General features: G+C 33.0%; 1 non-coding gene across 1 annotated transcript; it reads right to left on the bottom strand.

Moving 5' to 3' along the window:
• Positions 1-10020: 10020 nt before the first annotated feature.
• Positions 10021-10127, bottom strand: LOC122096954. The gene has a single exon (XR_006145448.1). It is a non-coding gene; the product is annotated as a U6 spliceosomal RNA (small nuclear RNA).
• Positions 10128-10477: the final 350 nt, after the last annotated feature.

Here is a 10477-nt window from a genome sequence, read left to right as displayed (position 1 = left end):
TGGCAAAATTAAACAACAACAACAACCAAATGCAAAATGCTGTTTGTTGAAATAAATATGTTGAAGAAATGTTGATGCTGACTAGAAAATTTTGCTGTAGCCATTCATGATGAACTTTGTTAGGAAAAAGTAAAATAAATTAATGAAATATTATCTGGCATTAAACAGGACATAGTGCGATCTAAAAATGATTGCTGCCTTTGGTGACTTGACACAACTAACATTACAAATACATTTCTAGATTGTAATTTTTTAAGGATACAATCGTGGGGTTTTTTTTCTTTTACAAAATAATTTTACTGCCGGGGGCCAGTGGCTCAGACCTATAATTCTAGCTACTAAAGATTCTGAGAACTGAGAGTCTCTGCTCAAAGCCAGTCCAGGGAGGAAAGTCTGTGAGACTCTTATCTCCAATTAAAGGTTCAGAAAATGTGAAGTGGCACTGTTGCTCAAGTGGTAGAATGCTAGACTTGAGCTGAAGAGCTGAGGGACAATGCCCAGACCCAGAGCTCAAACCCCACAACTGACAAAAAATAATAATAGTAATAACATTAATTTTAGAGTTACTATTAACGTGTTATATATAAAGGCTACCATTTCATAAGTTTGTTTTTTTGCTCAAAGAACACATATGTATCTTCATTTCCAACCACCAGTATTTGGCCATCTTCTTTCCAGCTGATCTCTGGGTGTAGAGGGAAAGTGTAATGCAAAGCAATACAAACCAGTTCTGACTATAAATAATTTTTCTCTGCACATCCTAAAAATCAATGATGGTAGCATGAAATAAAAAATCCCTAAGTTTACAACATTCTTCTAGACAAGTTAAAGAAATCCTGAGAACAAGTATTTTAAGAATAATTTCAGAGAGATAAATCTCTGGGCCTAGGTTCTGTCTCTGAAATTTATTACTCAAGGCTAGTGCTTGCACTTTGAGCCACAGTGAACCTTCCACTTATCTGGTGGTTAATTGAACAGAAAAGTCTCACCAACTTTCCTATTCAACTTGGCTTTGAACTAGGATCTAGAGATCTCAGCCCTCTGAGTAGCTAGGATTATAAGCATGAACCCCTGGCAACTGGCTAGAATAATTCCTTACCTGACACAGAAGCCAGTTAATATTAATTGTCAATCATGTTTAACTTTGTAAAATAAAATTTGCTGAAATGCCTTACAGTAGAAATAAGGCAGAAAATGTGTGTGTGTTACAAAGTTCTTACTAAAAGCTACATAATTTACTTGTTTTTTTTTCTTTTAAAATTGTGTGTTTTCCAGAATCATACCTCATCTTCCCTTGCTGTTTCTTTAGTTTATTTCATACATGCCCACAGCTTTTTCAATTATCATTTCTTTATGTAAAGAGCTTGCACATATATATTATGAGTCCAAATTCCTTGTATGCATCTATCATCTACATATTCAACTGCCATAAAAACTTGTGAAACAATAGTCACCTCTTTCCATTACTGGATATTAACGTGTAAATAAAATTTACAAAAACAGAGAATAACATCAATAAATGTAACTAGATTTTAAGAGTAATGTTAAACATAAATTCAAGGTTGATTATTTTCTGAGCAATTTAATAAAAACCCCAAGGAAAAGAAATCAACTATTTTAAGTGCTGATATTGTGGTTTAAACTCAGGATCTTACCTTCTCACTTAAGCTTTTTCCCTAGTGGGTGGTGCTCCATACATGAACCGTAGGTCCTCTTCCAACTTTATTTTGGGGATTATATAGACATAAGAATCTCATGGAATAAAAAATCAGTTGTGTCCCTATTTTTTGGGGTTCATTTCAATTAACATCATCTTATATGGTCATACGGTACCATGTACTAGTTACTACAAGTAAAGGAAACTAGGGGACCTATGTTTATTTGGGCCTGGCATATTTCACTTAATATAATTTTTTTCACATCTTTCCATTTCCTTACAAATGGGAGATGTCATTTTTCTGACAGAGGCATAGAATTCCATTATATATATATACACACACACGCATATATATACACATATATATACATAAATATACATATATATCACATTTTCTCTTTTTTTATTGGGAAAATACCGTACAGAGGGTTTGCAATTACATGGGCAATGTAATAAGTACATTTCTTATCAAGAATTGCCTTCTCCTTTGTTTCCTCTTCCCATCCCTTTCCATCTCTGTGCAATTCTTTTCTCCAATTCACTGCCAAAGAAAGCTGGAAGTGGATTCGTGGCTTGTAGCCTACAGCATAAAGCTCAGGAACAGAACCCAAGCCTTGAGTTAAAGCCTTAGAATAGTGCGTATATATACACAAATAAAGTAAGTCACTCAAGTTCTCAACCTTCCATTTCCCTAAACTTAACTTTAATCTTGGTCAGAACCCTAAGAGTAACCTTGATGATAATAGTAACCCGATCCTAAAATTAATGGAAATTAATCAAGTTTAGATACATCCTTACAGATACCCATTGTCTTTGAAATGGTTTGAAATTTGCTCCAAATCCTACAGCTTCCCTAACGTGGACTCTGAAATCTATCTTGTTCCCTATTAGGAATCATTAACCTCAAATCCTCATATCATGAAAGATACCATAGTTTCCATTGATCTTAACTTTTACTGAACTGTATATCCAAAAAGAAACTGCGAGTTTATTTAAAATCTACTCTCCTTCCAAACCCTAACTATATATCTAAACCTTACTAGAAACCTAACTCTAAATTTAACCCTATTGAACCCTGAATAGGAAAATTAGGGAAAATATGTAATTTTTGTTAAATTTCGCACTTAGTTTACTTGAAAGTGTTAGTAGAAACTCAGTTTTACCTTAAAGCTTATCATTCCCTAACCCTAATCCTAAACTGAATCAGGAAAATAAACCTAAACCTAGAACTAATGGCCTTTGGAGTCTAAAAGCCACACAAATACATTAGTTTTTGTTCATAGTAACTTCAACTCATCTATCTAAAAATAGTTTGTCGTTTCACTCATTGTCTTGTCTTTATTGTAACTCTAACCCTAATCCTCACCCTAATCATACTCTAATCTTAATATTATTACCAGTTTTCTATTTCACATTCAACCTAATTATAACTCTACATGTTATTCGAAGATTTACATTGTTTGACCCTAAATTTTCCATTTCCCTAATGCTTAAACTAAGCCTAGCTGGAACTAAAACCTAACTTTCACCCTAATGATAATCCAATTCTAATGTTTAAGAAAAATACTCTAGTTTTTAATCATTGTAATGAATACTCCAGTTTTCACTCTGGAAATGAGTTTCAGTTTGCCCTAATGCCCACAAATTTTCTGTCTCTACATTGAAACTCATCTTGTTCTTTAACATGAGCCATTATATTACTTGTCCTCAAATTCTCTTACCAGGAAAAATACTGTAGTTTTCATTGATTCTACCTTTTCCTGAACCACTGTATCTGAAAACAGTTTCAGATTTACTTACCATCTAGTCCATTACTTAACGCTAACTCTCAACCTAAACCTGGCTGGAAAACTCTCATTAACCACTACAAGAATGATCACTGAAAAATAAATATAATAATAATGTTATAGTTATTATTCCGCCTCATATGTTTGCTTCTACTTGTTAGTGAACACAATTTTATACTAAGAGCTTTCTTATTTGTAACAGTAAATATAATCAGAAGAAAATACTGACCCTAATCTTAATCTGAATTATATGACAATACTAACACTAACATAAGTACACTAGTTTTCACTCATCATTCCAAACATAGGTTTCAATTTTTCCAATATCTAAGTCATTTTCTAACCCCAAAATTAATCTTTCTTAACTGGAACATTGAGAATAACCATCAGCCTAATTGTAAGTAGATTCTAATATTAATAGCAATACTCTAGTTTACATTCATTCTAATTCTTACAAGGCTTATATTAAAATTTACCTTCATTTTGACCCTCATTTTTTTTCTCCTTCACTCTAAGCCTAAACATGGCTGGAATCCTAACCATAACCCTGACACTAATCGTATCCCAATTCTAAAATGTATGAAAAATGCTCGTTTTGTGCAATCCTAACTGAAATTCCACTGGTAATTCTTGAAATAAATTGCAGGTTTCCTGTAAACCCTACAGATTTTTCACTCTTAACTCTGAATGTATTTTGTTCCATAACAGGAATACCCATTCATCTCAAATCCTGATTTTATGAAATACATTGTACTTCCATTATCCCAGTTTTTCCTGAATTCCTAAAAAAAGTTTCAGCTTTACTTAATATTTAACATCTTTTTTTTTCTTTTTGTCGGTCGTGGGGCTTGCACTGTGGGCCAGGGCATGATTCCTGAGTTCTTTAGTTCAAGGTGTGCGTTTTACCAATTGAGCCACAGCACCGCTTTTGTGTTTTATGGTGGTTTATTTGAGATAAAAGTCTCATGGACTTTCCTGCCTGGGCTACCTTTGAACTGCGATCCTCAGAAAACAGCTTCCTGAGTAGCTAGTATAATAGGCGTGAGCCACTAGTTTAACCCATTTCTTTACTCTATCCTCAACTCCGGTTAACCAGAAACCTAATCCAAATCACATTCTGATTTAACACCAAATGGTTAATGTAAGGAAAATTTTCTAGATTCTATTCAATCGCACATTTTTTTTGGCTTCTACTTCTAATTGGAAAACTAAAATTCACCTCAAAGCTTATCCTTCCCTAACCCTAACCGGAACAAAAATATCTCACACTTTAAACCAAATTATATCTGAATGTTTAAAGTAACACAGACTGGTTTTCATTCATTCTTACCATTCATTCTTCTTAAAATATGTGGCAGTTTTACACAATGTCTTACATGTTTTTCTCATCCTAACCCCGCTCTAACTGGCACACCTTGCCTAATCCTTTTACACAATGTCTTACATATTTTTCTCATCCTAACCCCGCTCTAACTGGCACACCTTGCCTAATCCTAAACCTACGTATAACCAAATCATCATGTTAATAGCAAGCCAATTTTTTCATATTTATCCTAACTCTTGCTCAGCGTGTGGGTCTAAATTTTACTTGCATTTTGAACATAAATTTTTAAGTGTTTTTCTATTTCCTGTCAGGTTTTATTTTTCATTATTTTTTAAAAATTTTATTTTGTTGAAAAGATGCTTTAAAGAGGGATTAGTTACATGTGTAAGGTAAGGAGTACGTTTCTTGTTGAGCATAGTGACCCACTTCTTTCTTGTGCTCCCACTATCCCATCCTTCCACACTTCTCATACCCCTCCCTCCCCATGGTGTAAACTTCATTTTCAACATAGTGTCTTGTGCGTATCATTGTTGCAATGGGTCATCCTCCATTTTCAACATAGTGTCTTGTGTGTATCATTTTTGCAATGGGTCATCCTGTGATGAACCTAAATTTTCTATTTCTCTAATCCATTTTCTAATTCTGTCTGGGTTCTTAACCCTAACCGTAATAATAATGATAGCTCAATTCAAAAGTTAACAAAAATATTCAGGTTATTATTCATCCTATTAATTCACTGTACATCTTGAATTAACTTGCAGTTTAGCTTAAATGTTCCAAATTAGTTTATATGCGTATATATAAAGATGGAATTTTATATGAAAAACAGATCTTTGGAGGAAAGAGCAATGAGAAGGAAATAGAGGGAGTATAATCAAATACATTAAATATATTATGGAATTGTCATTTCTGACAATTAATATCTATTAACAAAATAACTAAAAATTAAAAAAGAACACACTGCCTTCTAGTGTTCATTAAGAGAGCCATGATCTGTCCTCTGGAAAAAAAAAAAAACTCATGTTAGATAAACTTTGTCCATGCATAATTTATATTGTTTGCCAATTATTTAACTTGATGAATAAAAATTTTTCGAATAAGATTCCATGACAAAAAATATAAAACAGTTACTTAGCAATTGTTTGAGGAAAAGTTATTATCATGGGATTTAAGAAACAGAATTACTATTTCCCTACAAAGCAATGAATTAGGTTTTCTAATCTAGTATTTGTAGTAAGTTTGCAGAACATAACTGGCATGAAAAACAACTAATCGTGCGTCTTGTTTCTTGAATGAGTGATATTTTAATCATTGTCTTTTATTCAAATAAATACTTAGGTTTACATTTCAAATAAGTGCAATTTTATCTCCTTTCAGAACAAGTACTTACCCTGCAATTAAATGTACTACCATATTCAGGTATTAAGAAGCGTTTTATATGTAGCTCTACATATCCAGAATGACGATTTTTTATTCATAAATGTCTAATGTCATATTTTTGCTTCATCAATATAAATTGTCTCATGAGGTTGTAGTGAAGGCTCCAGTAACCAAAGTAGTCAAAACCATTTCCTGAATTCTAAACTTTAAACCAAATAATTTTTAAGCTTTGATAATATCATTTATTGTCTCATCAGAGCAATTAAGCTAAAACAAATACTACTTTTTAAACATTTCACTCACATTGTAAAGAATATTAACATAGGTCAAAAAGAGACTAATTATTTCAGACTCATCATATTTGGTGATCTTAGTGTGAAGAATGCAGAGAGTAGTATTCAATACATAGTATTGATTAAATTATATATCTGGATTTCTAATTTGGAGGTTAATCACATAGAAACAAGAAAACAATAAAAAATTACTTAGGGATCAACAGAAAAAAATATTTGTGCATGTACCACAGTTGCTTTATTAGTTTGTAGGTGAACACTGGACTTCGATTTATATCTTGGCTGTTGTTGTGAATAATGTGAATAACAATGAACTACAGATATGTTTATGTTACCCAGAGAGAAATAATCACACGATTGTGTGTGATTATTTCAACTTTGGATTTCTTTAGAAAACTGCATACTACTTTCTACAACGAGAACACTAACCTGTATTTTGACCAAGAGTGTAGAAAATTTCCTTTTCTCCACAGTGTCGCCAGCCAACATTATTACCTTTTGAGTTTGTTTAAAGGGCAGGTTTTTACTGTGTGCAGTATCCAAGACTGGCCTTAGACTCAAATACTTTTACTCCAACCTCCAATCACTTGGAATTACCAGTCTTTACCACCATACCTGATTCCTTGGATATTTTTGATAAGAATTATAACAGTTAAGAAGTAGTATCATAGTAATTTTGAATTACATTTCTCTAATGAACTCCTCACAAAGCATTAAGCCAGCATAGAAGTTGTATTAAATACAAATTTGTAAATCCACAGGCGATTTTCATGGCTTTTTGGAAAACATGTTTATTCAGAAATTTTGCTCATTTTTAATCAAGTTTCTTGTTAATCTCATCTTTAATCTCTCTATAGAAAATCAATAATTAATTCAAGGTAGTAGAGAGGAAAAAAATTAAGCAGCTCCTAACATTTTTAATTTTTTAATAACATGATATTGCTTAAATCATTTTCTGTTAACGCTTGAGACTATATAACTCAATTTAGTTAGACCTTTTACAAGGCTATATATATTTTATTTATTTTACTTTGTTCTTACCAAAGCCTGCATGACTCATTTCACTTGGTTTCTTTCAGTCTCATGTAGTTCAGATTTCAAATTGAAGAATAAATGGAAGGAAGCAAACAAAAAATATAGTTCCCCTCATCTGATGATGAGGAAAGTGTTCATCCTTCTAAGGACCTATGATAGAATATCAAAAAGACAATTTATTCTTCTAGGTTTTCCTTATCTTTGTGATGTAACGTACATGATGTAAAACACAACATACTGCTTAGATACTTTGATGTTTTATCAGATTTGCACATTTTCATATGGATTTCACCTCAGTCTACAACCTTCATTCATCGTTCTGTCTCTGATATTTTTGCACTATCACTACATAAGATAACTAGTTTGATTTACAGCATAAGAAGTTATCCACCTGGCTTCCTTGGAAGCAGAGCATGGTCAATAGATATTACTTCTGGTTGCTCACACTACATGTAATGGTTTCTGTACTACTTATCACATACTATTTAGTACTTAAAAAAGAATGCTGGCTAAACTCAAAGCTCATTCATAGGTTTATGTTAAGTGTTTCACAAGTTTTATTCTCTTAATTCTTAAGATAACATTTGCTATAATGCTAATGTTATTACCATTGTAGTGTTGGGAAAAATTGTAGTTAAAGACAGTAAGTGCATGGCCCAAAGACACGCACAGTGAGGAAGGAAATGAATCAAAGTTTCCAAAAGTCTTTCAGCAATACCAAGAATGTGGGTAAAATCTCTCCATTCTCTTACACTCTCAATTTAATATTCATATTGTCCAGGAAATAACAGCCTAGCAAATATTGCCCATAGTGATTGTTTTTTGTCACATTTTGTCTTCAATACAGACTGTGTTGGTGACATTGGGTTATCATGCACAGAGCTGAGCTTACAAATTGAGGTCTGAAGACAGCCAAATTTCTTCTGTCCCACAGTTCCAGTTTCTTTTTTAAAAAGTACTAAAACTTTTAAATATCATCACTTACTCTCTTTTAATCTCCAAACGAATTAAATTGGCATATAATCACTCCAAAAGTCTTTCAAATTAGATGATAAAACAGGCCTCCATGAAATAAATTTTCTTTTACTTTTAAAATTATTCTAAAAGCCTTGTGCTGGTTGGTCACACCTATAATCCTATCTACTCTGAATATTTGCTCAGGAGATTGAGATCTGTGGATAACACTTGGGAACCAAACAGCGCCAAAAAAAAAAAAAAAAAAAAAAAAAACCTTCATGAAATTATTTTTCAAAATGTTTACTGAAGTAGCAAAGAGCCAGGAATTGAGGTGTAGCTTATATAGTAGCTCACCAATCTAGACAGGAAAGGCCTAACAAGACCTTGAAGCCCCGATATTAAACTCTGAGCACACCAATATACATGCATGGCGTGTGTTCGCATGCACGTGTGTGTTCGCTTGCGTGCTGCCGCGCACACACACACACACACACACACACACACACACACACATTTATTCAAATTACCTTCATATCAGTGTTCTGCATTAATTTCTTTGTTAACGATATTATATGGGTAAAATAGAGGAAATAAACTCTTTCATCTCAGAACATTTTGTATGTTTTTTTTGTAATAATACTGTGCAGAGGGGTCACATTTACAAGAACAAGGAAACTCGTATGTTTCCTAACAAGCATTGTTACCTTCTCCTTTATATTTCCCCTATCATCCCTTCCCTCACACCTCCACAAGTACACTCCCCTTACCCTTCCTTCCTCTGCCTAAATTGTAAAGTTCATTTTTCAACATAGTGTCTTGTGCATCTCATTGTTACAATAGGTCAACCTGTATCCCTATTTGAGCATTTTTTTCCCTTCCCCTCCCCAAATTAGAGAAGCATACATACAAGATGTAAGTGCACCAACTTCAAATACAGAGAAAACAGGGGTTATAGCATTGGGAGAAACATACAGAGAAACCAAAAAAAAAAAAAAATGACATCGCACATTATAAGTACGTTAGAAACAATAGCAAGAAACAAAAATCCACTAGTGTCCCTATCTTGGGGTTCAATTTCTTTAACATCATCTGATCTGGTTATATTCACATATCTTTTGAAATTTTCTGCTTATCCCAGACATAAATTCGTTATTGAAAATAAGGGAAATCATGAGACCTATGTTTCTTTGGACTTGGCTTACTTCACTCAATATTTTTTTTTTCCATTTCCTAACAAATTGGGAGATGTCATTCTTTCTGATGGAGGCATACAATTCCATTGTGTATATATACCACATTTAATTGATCCATTCATCTAATGGGTGCATCTGGTTTGGTTCTATATCTTAGCTATAGTAAATAATGTTTCAATAACTATCGTTGTGTTGGTAGTTTCAGTATGGTCTTGTTTATGATCATTTGAGTAAATCCCCAAAAGTGGGATTACTGTGTCATAGGGAAGGTTTATGTGGATTCTTCTGAGGAACCTCCATACTGCTTTCCAAAGTAGTTGAACAAGTTTACACTCCCACCAAGAAGGCAGTATGGTTCCTTTGTTGCCACATACCTTTCAGCAGCTGTTGTTGTAAAAATATGGAACGCTCCAAGAATTTGCATGTCATCCTTGTGCAGGGTGCATGCTAATCTTCTCTGTATCATTCCTATCATTCCAATGTTAGTGTATGTGATGCTAAATTGAGCACAGTACATTTATTATATAGAAAGTATAATTTTTATTGATTTTATTAAACTAGACAATTCAACAAAAATTAGGTTCAAAAGAATAGTTGTGAAATTTTAGAATCATGTATTTCTTACATAAGCACACATTTAAGAATAAAATCAATATAGACATGCCAAAAACAAAATAATTCCTGATATTTGTAGTTCAAGAGATGTGTAGGAGGAAGAATTCAATTATTCTATACAAGGCACCTGTCAAAATGAACATTGCAGCAACTCTTAAGTTTTAATGTTTTAAATATGCTTAATTTTGGGATTTTGCTTATATATGCCAAAAATAGGACTGTTTGGCAGGTCTAAA

Source organism: Dipodomys spectabilis, unplaced genomic scaffold (assembly GCF_019054845.1).
Source record: "Dipodomys spectabilis isolate Male_0828 unplaced genomic scaffold, ASM1905484v1 ptg000405l, whole genome shotgun sequence".
NCBI lineage: Eukaryota > Metazoa > Chordata > Mammalia > Rodentia > Heteromyidae > Dipodomys > Dipodomys spectabilis.
Note: the sequence above shows the minus strand (reverse complement) of the source record. Positions and strands in the feature narration are given on the sequence as shown.